Genomic DNA, 14,681 nt, shown 5'->3' on the forward strand with positions numbered 1-14,681 from the left:
GCATTTGGTCATCAAATGGATCAAAAGGCTGCAACTGATCCCAGTTTTAAGCATTTCCCTGCATGCCCTAAAATGACAGCTTTGGAGGTGCCACGTGCCATGTGAGCATTGATTTCTGATGTGGTTCTATCAAGGACAGCCATCAACCATGGCCAGGCTACGAGTTGACTTCAGGTTCCCCCACCCCAGCTAGCAATTCCTACTGTCTGTTATCTGCATTTCTGACAATCCTATGTGGTTGAGTGAGGTCAGAAGTGAGTGTTAGCAGAAGTGGAAAGATAATTGATTTATGAACTAAATTAAAATTCTGGCTTTGTCACAGCTAGTTATGTGACCTTGGGTCAGTTTCTTGGCCTCTTTGAAACAATCTTAATTAACCCTGCCTATCTTGAGGCACTGCTGGCAGAATTAAAAGTGCATATAAAGAGCCCAGGTGGAAGTAGGGACCTGGTACCGCTATAATAAATGTGTTCTAGTATCATAAACTGAAAAAGGGGTGAATGACTGGTGACTGGGTAAGTAGGAAGGCCAATGGTATATGGAAAGTATCAATGGTGACACCAGTGACAATGCCTGACTGTGGCCAACCTCCAGATTATTGGCACATCTCTGAAGCACATTTGTATTTTCATCTCCCAAGAATCCATCTTCTCCTGGCTTTTCCCTCCCTGTCTCTACTTCTCTGACTCCTGGGGGACCTGAGTTTTCTAGGACAGAAGGCTGAGAAGATGTCAGTTCGTGTAGACGTTCAAGGTTTCGGCAACTGATCTGAGCCCAAGCGTGAAAATCAAGAGAAGCCTCTGACTTGAGCGGCATGAAGGGGAATGGATGGGAGGTAGCTGTGTCCCAGCAGCGAGCAGGAGCTTGGCTTGGTGGGAGCTGGAGGAGAGGGCAGAGAACAGGAGGGTTGGCGGAAGGCTGCCACAGCCCAGGGTATCCAAGAGGAAGCCACTGGCATTCATGGCTCATAGCAGCAGGGTCACTAGGAAGAACCAGGGGGAAAGGGTCCAAACTTCAGCAAGCTCTCCGGTCAGCATAGCCAGAAGCAAAGGCAGGAAGGGGACTCTTTTGGTAGTCCGTCTCATCTCCCACTTGTACATCATGGAACCCTGAATACCCTTGGGCCTTAACTATGTCAGAGGTCCTGGGTAAGACGGTGGCAGAATGGCAAGGCTGGTGGCTGAGCCAGGAAAGCTGAGGTGGGATTGAGGACACAGCTGGGGGGTTCTCAGTTCGTTCCTGCCGAGGCTTTGCCACTCTAGGTCTGCTCTGAGCCCAGGGCTCTGCTGGCTCAAGCTGCCTCTCAGCTTGATATCCTAACTGTTGTTTTCACAGCAAATGCCAACCACACTTACTATCTTTGTGCTCTTGTTTATTTATGGTTGCCCCTAAAAGTAGTCATTTACCACTAAGAAAGTGGGCCTAGCCTTGAGACAGTAAAGAAAAGGAGAACTGAGCATGAAGGATCTGGAAGTCAGCAATTCCACAGCATCCTGCTTAAAATGGAATAGGCTTCGTTTCCTGCATTTAAAACATGAACACATTGAACACTTTAATAGATACTATTTATCATATTTTATGAGGTCAGATCATAGTATAGGAAGCTTGGGAAATATAGAAAGAAGAAAAAAAAGAAAGAACAAAAACAGTCTTTAAAACAAAATGCACACCACGACTCGAGTATACTGGCTTCTGTTTCCCTGGGCTGGGAGATACATGCACTTAATTGTGTAACTGTTCTTTGGACCAAACAGTAAATCACAGACATCCCTTCTCCTGAAATATTTCTAGACACCAGTTTTAGTACCTGCGGAGGGCTGTAATTTATTTTACCTCTGCCCACTGGACATTTAGATGGCTTCGAATTTTGACACATTGTGAATAATGTCCCAGTGGACTTGCTCTGCATCCCTGTGAATGCCTCTGCAACCACATGTGGGATTATCTCCTCGGAGTGAGCTCCTGGCGGTAGAAATGCTGGGCGTCCCTCCCTGGCGGCTCAGTGGATCCGCACTTTGACTGCACTTCCTGTGTGAAGCTTTCTAACTTCAGGCTTGTCTCTGCAAGATAGAGATTGAGCATGTGACGTTGATACATAGTATACCTAACCTGCTCTTATCCCCTGACTGAGCAGATGTCCCCTTAGGAACAGCTCCCAACCTCAAACACCATTTAGACTCCCCGCCTCCTACCCCCAGGATAACAAGCTGGGTTGTGCTTTCCCCTCCCAGTCCCCGCCCACTCTCTGCGCTCCCCCAGAAGACCCTACCGTCAGTTGGCTTTACTAATATCGTTCTTAGCCCCACCCATCTGAGACTCAGTTGTTCGCACCAGGTTCTTTCTCCCTAGTGCCTGCTGCAAAGCCAGACCCTTCACAGGATGGAGCAAATCTCCGTGGTCAGAGTGAGAGGCAAAGCCTCATGGCTTCTGGACTCAGGGCAAGACTTAGCTTTGAGCAGCCCTGTACTAAGGCATGCATGCATATGACGACACAGGACTCCGGGATCTGAGGGTTTACGGGGCTCTCATGATTCAGGTGTGGACCCAGGACAACTAGAGGCCTCTTAGAGTCAGAAAGTTCAAGCTACCTCCACAATGGCTAGTCCCACCTCCCTTCCAACCGGGCTGTCACTCAGCAGCATCTCCCAAGGGTGCAGATCCGGTCTTGTGAGAACACTGCTCAGTAAGCCGGGACACAGCTACTCCGCTTTATCTCACAATGCACGCCATTGGAAACACAGCCACAAACAAGGACAACCATTAATATTATTCGTGCGTTTACTTATTCAGCAAATATTTATCGAGTATGAATAATGCCAGAGGGGCTCTATGTGCTTTATAAACAATCATGACAGAATAAAATAAAACAACAGATCCGAGACCCTACAGAGCTATTTATTATTTTAAAGACAGAGTGGCAATAAAGCAGGGTGAGTAAGTAAATGTGTAAACCGAGTCGGGATAAAAGCTAAGAAAAAAAAATGGTAGCGTGGAGGGTTCAAGGAAAGTGTCCCGTGTCAGCAGGAGGTGTGCAGGATTTCCTTTACTGGTGGGGTGGCATCAGAATAAAGGTGGGAAGTACGTGGGTAAGCCAGTTCAGACATGGGAGAAAGCAGTGGGCGGCAGTGCAAAGGGGGCCTGGGCTCCGTGCTCCGTGCTCCGTGCTCCGTGCTCCGTGCTCCGTGCTCCGTGCTCCGTGCTCCGTGCTCCGTGCTCCGTGCTCCGTGCTCCGTGCTCTCTGCTCCCTGCTCCGTGCATGCTCCGAGAACTGACTGCCAAGAGATGGGGAGAAAGTGGGAGAGGCCTGGAGAAGGTGTTCTCAGAGGTGAGCTCAGCGGTGGAGGCTGGAGAGTGACAACTGCTCATAGGCTTGAAAACATGTGCCTCTGAGTGAGGTAGATGCTGGTACTCAGAGCCAAGAACCACAGTGTTATGTCATAGCAGGCTCACTCTAGCAGAGAGAAAAGACAGAAGGACTTGGTTGTGGGCTCAGTGGCAGAACATGGCTGAGTCTCTGGGTTTGATTCCCAGCACTGCCAAAAATTAAAATAAATCTCTAGAAATAAACAAACAAACAAACAAAATGCAGTCAGCTTCCCAGCTCCTTGTACTTGCAGGTTCTGATTCCACAGAGTCAGACAAGTTCAAACTTTTTCTTTTTAATTATAGAACGCAAACCTGAGCCGTTGTACGTGGAACAGTGTATGATGTGGAATGGATAGGGAGTGAGTGTCGGCCGTCTTTCCACAGCTTCCCTCTCACACTGACAAACATTTTGGTTTCCCTCTGGCACCCACTGCTTAAGACAGTGCTGTGGTGATTTTATCTGTCTCAAAAGTGTAACTGCCCGGTCAGGATGTCAGCCCAGAACTGTGTTACTGAAAGGCCTCCAGACCAGCCCTAAACCAGTGTTGTACGTAGCTGGAAGCTTTCTTCTTCATTTGAACTGGGAAGTTCCTCTCTGACTGAATAAAATGTCCGCTGGAATCTTTCAGGTGGCCCCTGAGGCCGCCAGTCACATCTTCCCACAGGTCTACCTTCTGTAGTGTCTGAACGGAGGGCACTGTTCCCAGGATCCAAAACCCCATACTAGGACAAGTCATTCAGGCACACTGGCCCCCAGATTCCTCTGCTATAGAATAAGGTCCTGGAAGTGGTCTGTAATCCTGGCCCTACGACATAGAGAGTCTCGATCCGATGTGATCACTGCTTGACAATTCTGTGTGGGTCTGAGCGCACGGTTGGTCATGTACAGGTCAAAGGTCAGTGCTGGGTGCTGTCCTCAATTTCTCTCCACCTTATTTTTTTTTTTTTTTTTTTGGTTCTTTTTTTCGGAGCTGGGGACCGAACCCCGGGCCTTGCGCTTCCTAGGTAAGCGCTCTACCACTGAGCTAAATCCCCAACCCCCACCTTATTTTTTAAGACTCGGTTTCTCACTGAACCCGCAGCTCTCTGAGCCTGCTAGACCAGCTGGCTGGCAGTCCCAGGGCTCCTCCTGCCTCCACCTCCCCAGTGCTGGGGTTACAGATGCACACTCCTGCTCATGGGCTTTCCCATGTCACAAACTCAAGGGCTTCTGCTTGTCTGCCTCGCAGTTTACCGCTGAGCTGTCTCCGGGATTTAGCTTTTGTTGTTTTACTGAATCTGGGACTTACAGGAGACTTACAGGAGAGAGAGAAGAAGAAAGCTTCTGACCTAGAAGCACATCTGTGGTTACTTCCGGTCCATCAGTTCAGAGATGTGAGCGCGGTAAGGTCCAAATGCAGGATAAAATTAGACACATTCATGACTGCAGGGTGGTTGAATGGTGCTGGTCAGTAGCTAGTACCCCAACCCAGTCCATCCCTCTCACCCTTACAAGCCTCAGGCAGTTTCTGGGGTACCAAATCCCTCCCCCCACCAGCAAAGGCAAGAAAACTTCAGCTCAGTTATTTCTCCCAAGGTCTTACACCAGTGTAGAGGGGCCATTGAATTTATTGATTCAAAATTCACTACCAGCCCAACACAGCTCTCTAGAACATTCCAATTTCCCAGCCAGTTGAGCCCAGTCAGAAAATACAAGACGTCTTTAAATCTGTCGCCAGCATCTTTCTCAGCCAACCGTGAAAACTGCACTTGGTCGTGGCTACCGCAAAAGGAGTTAGAAGTCTGGTTTTGCTGGGTAGCCACATCTACACCCCCCAACATTCCCATCTTTCCTTCACAAGTCACCCCTGCCCGGTTGGAACTCCTGCTGGTGGGGCCGCCTAATGACCTATTGCAAACCTGGCCCCAAATCCAAGGTCAGGAAGAGGGATCCGGTTACATGCTGCTCCTGCAGACACAAGTGAGTAGTGAGAGCTGCAGGCACTCCTGAGGGTGCTGTCTGCATCTGACGAGGGTGCCTTTCGGAGCCACCCATAATCGATAAGGAAGCCTAACAGAACCGTATCTAGGGAGAAGACTGCAGAACAGGAAGAATCTTGGAATTGTGAATTCTGTTGGGGGGTGGGGGGTGCATCGTTTGATGCACCTGCTAAAGTCTTGGAGCTACAGAAGCTTTGGGTACAGGTGGTCAGTAAGAACCTTCTGGAAAAAAAGACAGAACTAAATGTGGAGCTCTACACAAATGCTTTCAGAACCCAGTGCTGGTAGCCCTCTTCTCAGCCTGTCAGTTACACTTGCCCACCTCTCAGCCATGCTAGGAAACCAATATCCTGACAGAATGCTTGAACATCAGCTCTGCCTTCAGAGGACAAGGGTGGATGGAGGAAGTTATGGGATGGGAATGAGCAGAGGAAGAATTATTGCAAAACCCAAAACAAAACAACCAAGTAACTTAGTAGTGAATCTGGGTTCTGAAGCCAGACGCTCAGGGTTCACATCCCAGGTTGCAAGGTTGCAACTTGCAAATGTGTAAACCTAGGCAAGCTAGCCTAGGCTAAGCCTCTGCACCCATCTGCCAAACAGCCACAATCCCACAGTCCCACAGGCTAAACGCTAACTCTGGCCTCCTGCTAGGAGCAGGAAAGGCCCTAGGCTGAAGACCCTAGCTGATTCTGTAGGCTGTGCCTACAAACAGAAAGGGGACTGAAGGAGAAGGCCAGAAGAATGGAAGTCTGAGGAAATGGGGCTGTGTGTGGGGGATGGGGAACACCAGGAGAAACTTCCCACCAGCTAGGAAGAACAGTAGTATTCGATCCAAAAAGCACTCTGGTCCCCTCAAACCCCTGCCTGCTTCCCCCCCCCCTCAGTGGGCTCTGGCGTACCCTGCATGCTCTGAGACCCAGTCTTCCAGGTTCACCGAGGTCCTGGTGTCCTCGGACAAAGCAGGCACGGGCTCTGCTTCCCTCCCCGTTACCCACCAAGGGATCCCTGTGTGCTGAACCTCAGTGGCTTCCCATCTCCTGTCAGGGGCCAGCTGCCAGTTCAGGAAGAAGGTTGGGGGAAGGTGTCCCTCAGCTGGGTAAGCTCTGGCTGAGGCTAAGAAGCTACAAGCTCACCTGTTGCTTTCTTTCTTCATTCTTTCCCACCCCTTCGTGAATGCACAAGCTTCTGGAATGTACGAGTTGCATGGATCTTTATCTTTGAAAGCAGTGGGAAATGTGGGACCTGCAGGAGTTGTTAACAGACAATGGGAGAATGGCGGAGATTTGGGGGCTCCTATTACACTCGGTGCTGCAAGAATCAGGCCTTACACCTGCCTCCTGACCCTCTTCCTCTACTTCTTTTGGCCCCTCCACAAATGAACCTTGAGCAGCTTAGAGTACTGACAGATCAGGATAGTTGGTACCTAAGACAATGACATAGGCTTCTAGTATTTTCCCCTCAGATTTAAAGTTTGTGGTAAAATACACACAGCATAAAATTCACCACATTGGCCATTTTGGGTATACAGTTCAGTGGTATTAAGTACAGTCTTTCAGTTGAGCAACTGTCTGTCTCTAAGCTTCTTTTCTTCTTGTAAAACTGAAACCATACATCCACCAACCTCCAGCTCCCCGGTGCCTTCCAACCGCCCTGCCCCTAACTACCACTCTATGTTCTGTCTCTACGATTTTCTTACTTCCCTATGTACCTTGTATAAGCAGACCCATACGGTATTCGAATGTTTGAATGTTTTCTTCTTGTTTTATCATGTTATCCTCAGGGCTCAACCTTGCTTGGGTATGTGCCAGAATCTTCTTCTTTTAAGGACTGAATAATGTTCCAGTTGTATGTACAGACCCCTTCTCCCTTGGTCATGCACCACGTGATAGACACCTAGCTTGCTTCTACTGGTATTGTGAGTAAAGCATTCTTCATGTGGGTAGACAGAGGTCTGCTCTCCAGTCTCAACAGATGTGTACTCAGAAGTGGGTTGGTAGGTCACGTAGTAGTTGAATTCGTGCTTTGTGCATGAACTGCCAAGCTATCTTCCACAGTGACTACACCAGTTCACCCCCCTACCTATACCGTCTGGCACGGCAGTCTCTCCACATCCTTGCCATTCTCTGGTTTCCCATCATAGCCACTCTCACTGGGGTGAAGTGATCTGAATTTTTTAAAAATAATTATTTATTCATTTATTTAATATATGAGTACACTGTAGCTGTCTTCAGACACACCAGAAGAGGACGTCAGGTCCCATGACAGATGGTTGTGAGCCACCATGTAGTTGCTGGGGAATTGAACTCAGGACCTCTGGAAGAACAATCAGTGCTCTTAACCACTGAGCCATCTCTCCAGCCCCCCTGAATTTTTGAACAGAAAGAAACATAGGAAATGAAGATTTCACCTTTAGTACCAGCACTCAGGAGGCAGTCTCAGGTGGAGTTCTATGAGTTCAAGGCCATCCGGTCTATATAGTGGACTGTAAACCAGCCAGGACTACACAGTGAGAGCCTGTCAAAAGGACCTAAATGTGGCATACCATTTTATCAAACTAACAATTTTAACACATACAGAAACATAGTAACTGCATACACATGGTCCTTCAGAAACAAGGCTCAAAGGAGGGAATGGAGAAGATGTGTAGAGAACTGGATAAGAAAAGTTAAAGTGGGGCCAGCACAGAACGGTGGCAGGCTCTGGGGACAGCTTTGCAACTGCAGTCCAGTGCAGCTCAACTCTCAGTGGGAGGTCCTATTTGCCTACATTTGCTTTGGGGGGTCATGGGGGAGGGGAGGGACGACGGACACGGACTCAGACGGCACTGACTGCTTCCAGGGCAGGAGGGTCCACAAGAGGAACAAGCCATAGATTCTATTTGGGGTTAGAAGGTCAAAATAGGAGAGGGAGGGGGTGATTGACCCCCTAAACCAGGAGTGTCTCAGAGGGCAGAAAGCAGGCTTCCTTGGTCTCTCGGTTGGCCTGGCTGTCCCTATACCTCTGCAGAGTTAGGGTAGAGGCCAAACTGGGTGGCATTCAATCTTGGGTTTCATGCATTCTTTAAACCTGCTTTTGAAGGAGCAACTGCATCCCACAGCCCTTTCATGTCAGGGAAACCGCCTGTGAGAACGGGGAGGTGGGGGATGCTGAGCTGGAAGGGGCTGCCCTGGGCTTTTGTTTCAGGAGGCTGCACAAGGCAGCAGACTTTTCCTTTGAAAGCCCCTGGCCTGGCTCCTGAGCCTCTTTTCTGCACACCAGCCGCATCGCACTTTAGAAACCTCAAGGAAGAGGACCCAGACCCGGTTCTGTGCAACTCTGGTTTGTGCTCCTCAAGTCTCCGACACCCTCTCTTTCTTGGTAAGCACAGCATGTGGGGGATAACAGCATTTTCTCATACATCCCAGCACAGAGTCAGATTTCCATGGAATTTCACTAGCAGCTGGATGAATAGAAAGAAAAGAGAAGAGAGCAGACTAAATAGACAAGGCATCTCAATGGCGTGTCACCTCCTCACAAAGCCGGCAGGAAATCCTTAATTAACCCTGTTCCTAGACACAAAGCCCCCGTAACATTTCATCCTATTTGAATAAATATTTTTTAAAGAAAGGGAAGTGAAAGTACTTTTATTCCTGGTCTTGGAGCACTAATTTAGCACCATGTGTATTTTCAACTGGCACACAAAAGCACGGAGGATAAGGGAGAAGTTCTTCCCAAAGCTCTCCTTTCTGTTTCATTTTCAGGCCGTGGTGACACATCCCTCTTGGGAAAATCCTGGCCCAGATTTTATTAGTCTTTTGTCAGCTGTCAGGAGTTAAAACCTCACAAATCCAGTCTTTGCCTCAGCCCTGCCTTGCAAGCTGCCTGCCTCTCCATGAAATGTGGGGTAATGAATTGGTTGGGAAGAGTTACCCTCACAGCAGCAGATCCTTGACACAGCAGTCAGCCGCCCCCCTCTCAGAAACCTACCCTGTGCTCAGTAGCCCCTGTTTTCCCTGAGCTGCTACCACAGACCGGAAAAGCAAGCAGGCACACGTAGAGATGTTTGGTCTCCTCTCGCTCAGGTCTTGGGGGCCGGGGTGGGGCTGGGGGTGGGGGTGGTCTTTTTTCCAAAATGTTTCAAAGTTATCATTGTGTCAATAGACAGAGCTTCTGCTTGACCAGCTTTAGCCAGGCCTATGGCCCTCCTCCTAGGTCCCTGTGTGCTTTATAAAACCCCAAGACTCTCACTCTCCTCCTACGTCCATGAGCACTTTCTAAAACAGCGAGAGTCTTGCTAAGTTAATTCAGCAAGAAACTCCCACTTGACACCTGGCCTCACTCAATATCTCAGAATCCGATAAGCTCTGTCTTCTACCATCCTCCAGGGGTGTCTCATTCTGCATATTGTCTTCAGCCGGGATCCTGTGACGTCAGCTTAACCAGATTCTCGCTCATTCCCGACGTATCTTCTTAGCAATTTTCCAGCCACTGATCCCCCTCCCGCCTGACATCCGGCTAGAAAAGCCCACTTGCCCTTGCTGCCTTCAAGCTGAGCCCCACTGCTCTCTCCCACTGAGGGACCCACCAAAGTGGTCCTTTATCTCTCTAGATGGCCTGGATAAAGTCACTCTTGTTGTCCCTCCACAAGGGTCTGTGAGTAATTCCTCCTTAACGAGTCCTGGCAATCGTTATCAATTCTTTTTCCTAAGTAAGATCTCTGATCGTTGCACGCCAATGTCCCTTTTATAAACTGATCTATCATGTCATTTGTGTCCCACGGAGATAGTGACTGTCACTTCCTCCTGACAGATCAGGAAACTGAGGCACTAGAAGACCGAGGGAGCTCTTTAAGAGAACAAAGCAAAGATTAATATCATGAACCGAGGACTCACACCTTTTTTTTTTCTTTTCTTTTCTTTTCTTTTTTTTTTTTTTTTTTTTTTTTCGGAGCTGGGGACGAACCCAGGGCCTTGCGATTGCTAGGCAAGCGCTCTACCACTGAGCTAAATCCTCCACCCGGACTCACACCTTTTTTAACACGCGGCAGGGTGCTGGGTCCTTCCATACCATGCTGTCTTGTCATGGAAAGACTCCATAATGTGCCAACAGAAGGACAGTGAGTCAGACCTACCTCGCAAACGGTGATTAAGGACCCTGAGTGTCAGAGCTTCCACAGACAGACAATTCATTTGCGCCCCTGGGCAAAGGCAGCGGGGCTGGGGTCACAGACCGAATGAGGAACACCCACCTGGGGGAAGGGCCTCTGGCTTGTCTGGCCTCTTCTGCATGCCACCGCCTTCCTCTACTCACACAAAGAAGAGGGGGATCCCAGCGGTCAGTGTTAGTTAACATCAGAGTGCTTTCATGAGGGGGTGTGTGGGTGTTGCTTCGCTGACCCTCCCAGCGGAGAGCAAGGCCTGCAAGAAAAGAAAGGATGTGGTGGCAGAGATAAGCCTTCTAGCGTGGGAAAGTGATCTGCGTGCCATTGGTGGCATGCCTGCCACATCACAGCCGGCTGCTGTGCTCCGTCCCGGTGCTGACCAGGGGGGCGGGGCCTGAGGACACCTGTGCTCCGCCAAGAAGCTCGTCGGGGGGGCGGGGCCTGTCGAGGTGCTGGGCGGGGGGCGGGGCCCGAGGATACCTTGGCTCCAGTCTTCATTTATTTTTTAATTTTTACTTTACTGTATTTTCCCACAAGCAGCCTGAGTTGACCCCCCAGAGCCGCCCTATCCCAGGTGTGCCATGGTGTTAAAGTGACTTGCCTGTGTCCTACAGCCCCTTTTCTGCATCTGCAGCAGGATATTTGGCGCGTCTTAAGTGACTTCTCTGTAGCTTCGGTGATTCGAGAAGATCCTGTATTGTATTCGGATTTGATTTCTTATTTGAAAATTGAGGGCACTGGGCATAAGAACCGAAAGAATTCTTGGTCTGTAATCTGAACGTGTCTCCCTCACTCCACTGGACCCTGACCACGCCTCTGCTCTTGGGAGCAAGAGCTGAGGTCATTAGCCCCTCGGGGTCAGAGGGACAGTGCAGATCGCAGTGTGACCTGGAAAGATGTGTCTAGGAGGTGCCTCTCCAGTCTTCCAGTTGTCCTGGTTATAACCGGGCTATAACATGTGGGACCCACACTAAGTTCATAGCCAGCCCCTCTCTTCACCCCTCTGCCCTCCTCTGGAGTTCAATCAGAAGTAAGTGGGGGTTCATCCACGTTGATCTTGGGGGAAGGATTTGAGAAAAATAACCATGCCTGCTAAGAAGGGTCTAGTGGGAACTGGGGCTGGAGGGAGAACTGGGAAGAAAGGTCCTAAAGCCCCAACCTCTGTCCTACCTCATTGCACTAACCACCTGGGAAGCCATGGTAGAGACTGTCCCTAGGGTATCGATACCAATACAGAGGTCACTGGTGGTCAGGAGGGGCAGGGGCAAGGACAAGTCATTTCCGGATCTCCATCCAGGAGCAACCTCTGCCTTGTACACCTTGTCCTTCTCATTCAGTCACATTGATTCCTAAGCATTCGTAGCTCACTGAATAGTTACTGAGCACACGTCCCTTGTAGCACCCAGGCAGAGTGGAGACGGGCCATGCCTATCTGTCCCACGATGGGCTAAGCTGCTGTTCCTCCCAAAAGTTTCCACTTTATACCACAAGGCTCCCTGGGAGTCTTTAGAAGGGTGTCCACATGGCAGAAAAGCCCAAGGCAAGAGTGAGCACGATGGAAGGTTAGGAGCCAAGAGGTTTCCTCTCCCATCAGGGCTGTGACTCCCTGCAAGGTAAGCTTGGGTCATATATTCTAATATTTCTTGGGCTCTTCAAACACACAACACCCAGGTTCCACCAACTTAGGGGACAGAGCCTAAGAACGGTGGCCTCTGGGATGCACCCAACTCCCTCAGCCTCTGGCTGAAAGAAAAATGCTGTTCCTTCTGATCCTGCCTATAAGGCCTGGGTCTGTGACTCAGACACATTATTTTTCTTGCATCCCTTCAAAACCCCACATCCTTCTAATAAGTGCCAGCTTCCATTTGCTCTATGGAGGCTGGGGACAGGTGGAAGGTGACAGCCCCTCTAGGCTCTTTGGCCCTTGATCACTACTGTAGACCATCTGCATGTGGTCCAGGAACTCAGGATTTGCCACTTCTGTTTTCATTCAGTAAAGAGGGCTGCTGCCTATGGGATGTGGCTTTTGAAACGTTTGAGCTAGAGGCTCCCATCAAGTTCTTATCCCCCAGTACATTGATTCTAGGCTCTGATCTCCTCAAGACCCTTGGCTTGATACAGAAGGAAGCCTCGGAGAATCAGGAGAGGCCTCGCTGCCCTCAAGATTGAGCTCAGAGTAGCCTGAATAGCCATAAGCAACCCCCAGCATCAGAGGTGGGAGGAGGGTCTCTAAAAGACTAAGCAGCTTCCAAAGAAAGAAGGAATCAAGGGGGTAGGTGGTCCCTGACTGTGCTCATTCGAAGAAGGATGTCTGGGGGGGCTACAGCTGTCGCTGGTACTCCCACCAGTCTCCCAGCACTTCCCACCAGCAGCCTTGCCCTCTGCTCTGGCTTCCCATACAGGCAGCAGAGGCAGAGCTGCTTGCCGTGGGCAGTCTTGGCAGCTCCTGTCAGAATGTGACCCACTATCACTGTGGCCAGATCAGTGGCTACCACTCCTGTGTTTCTCAGACAGCAGCTGAAGGGATTCTGTACGGGGAGGGAAGAGAGAGAAGACAGCCCCTCTCTGGGTCTCAGTGCATGGCCACTGCTGCGGGGCTGGTGAGATGGCTCAGTGGGGCAGCCTGAGTTTAATCCCCAGGACCCACAGAGTGGAAGGAAAGGTCCAGTTTCTACAAGTTGTCTTCTGACTGCCACGGGCATGCTGCAGGTGCTCACGTCTCCACACATAAGTATATTTTTAAATAAAATTTTAAAAAAAGCATTGCATAAAAATATTGTGCCATCAAGGCACAGACCCGTCGTGCCTTTTGGTGTGTTGCAGGACCTCGTCGCACACTGGGCGAGTCTCTGCCTCCTAGCTCTGTGATCTTGAGCAAGCGACTTAGCTGCTCTGACCCTCAGTTTCTCAGAAGTAAGGTAGGGAGAATAAGATCTCCCTAAGCTCTGGGGATGAAGTGAGACAAAATGTTCATGACCAGAGCTGGGGACACAAGACAGGGATGAATACCAGCATCCTTGTGGGAAAAACCATCATGAGCTTGTTAAACGGTGTGAGATGTTTACGGTTGGTGAGAAAACAGGAAGGAAAGTGTGGCTACTATTCGGGTCCCTGAGAGATAGATACCTGATGGTCTCACTGCCGCTACAGGCCCCAGGATGGCCATCTTGTACGCAGCCTGCAGAAGAAGCTCCGATTGAATTAGACATCTCAGAAATGGTGGGACCCAGGACCTCTCAGCTTTGCATCTACCCTTGAGGCTAACTTGGACTCTGATCTAGGGGAGTGGGTACCTTTAGTAAAAGATATCACCCCTCATTCTTCTCCCTTTCCGGAGTTGTAAAGTGTAGGTTCTCTAGAAGAGGCTCAGAGCCTTGGGATCTGACTCCAGAAGGATTCCTTAAAGTCTTTGGTTGTCTGTGGATGCTTGGAGATCCACTCAGCCTCCCAGGGGCTGCTGCCTCTCTTGTACTATCTGGGTTTCCTCTGATGTAGTGTCCTTCCTCCTATCTCGTAAAGGTCAGCAACTGTCCCAGCTGCAGAATTTGTGCTTCTGGAGAGAGCAGGGGCTAGAAAGATACATGGGAAGAAGGGGGAATAGGGGTCAAGGCAACGTGTTTGGGAAACATTCTGAGATGAATTCAATCCATTCTTCTGAAGCACCAGTCACAACAAAGCCAGGAGAATCGATGACAGGAAAACTTTGACCCTAGAGTGTGTGTGTGTGTGTGTGTGTGTGTGTGTGTGTGTGTGTGCGCGCGCGTGCTGCCCTGGGCTTCAGTGTCCCCTGTAAAGAGAACTAATAGGACTACATGGTTAGTCTCCATAAGAGCCTCCATGACCCTCCCTGGGGAAGCTGGGATCATGGTGCCATTTGACCCACCTGGACTATCAACTATCTATCAATTTCTTAAGCTCCTGTGCTCACGGACGTTTGTCTTGTGAACTCTGTACCTGTCAAGAAGCTTCCAATTCTCAACAAGAAGTAAGACCCTTCACACAAACTAATCAGAGCAATCATTCTGAGTTTTTCTTTCAACCGTAACCTCCCCCAATGTGAGTTCGATGTCTGCTTACTGAAGTCTCACTCTTACCTGACAAACAGATCTCAAACAAAACAAAACAAAAAACAAACCAAAAACAAACAAACAAACTTCTGAAAGCAAATGAATGAAAATGGTTTCAACAGAGG

General features: G+C 49.5%; 1 protein-coding gene and 1 long non-coding RNA gene across 4 annotated transcripts in view; one reads left to right on the forward strand and one right to left on the reverse strand.

Annotated features, from left to right (window-relative positions):
* The window catches only part of Cd247 (Cd247 molecule), a 78,818-nt gene that overhangs the window by 22,467 nt on the left and 41,670 nt on the right, over positions 1-14,681 (forward strand).
* LOC148001738 (uncharacterized) lies at positions 1,563-7,328 on the reverse strand. The gene is made up of 3 exons (XR_015636136.1): positions 7,058-7,328; positions 6,483-6,591; positions 1,563-3,272 (listed from the first exon to the last, which is right to left on the reverse strand). It is a non-coding gene; the product is annotated as an uncharacterized LOC148001738 (long non-coding RNA).

Source organism: Rattus norvegicus, chromosome 13 (genome assembly GCF_021556685.1).
Source record: "Rattus norvegicus strain SHRSP/BbbUtx chromosome 13, alternate assembly SHRSP_T2T, whole genome shotgun sequence".
NCBI classification, from domain to species: Eukaryota; Metazoa; Chordata; class Mammalia; order Rodentia; family Muridae; genus Rattus; species Rattus norvegicus.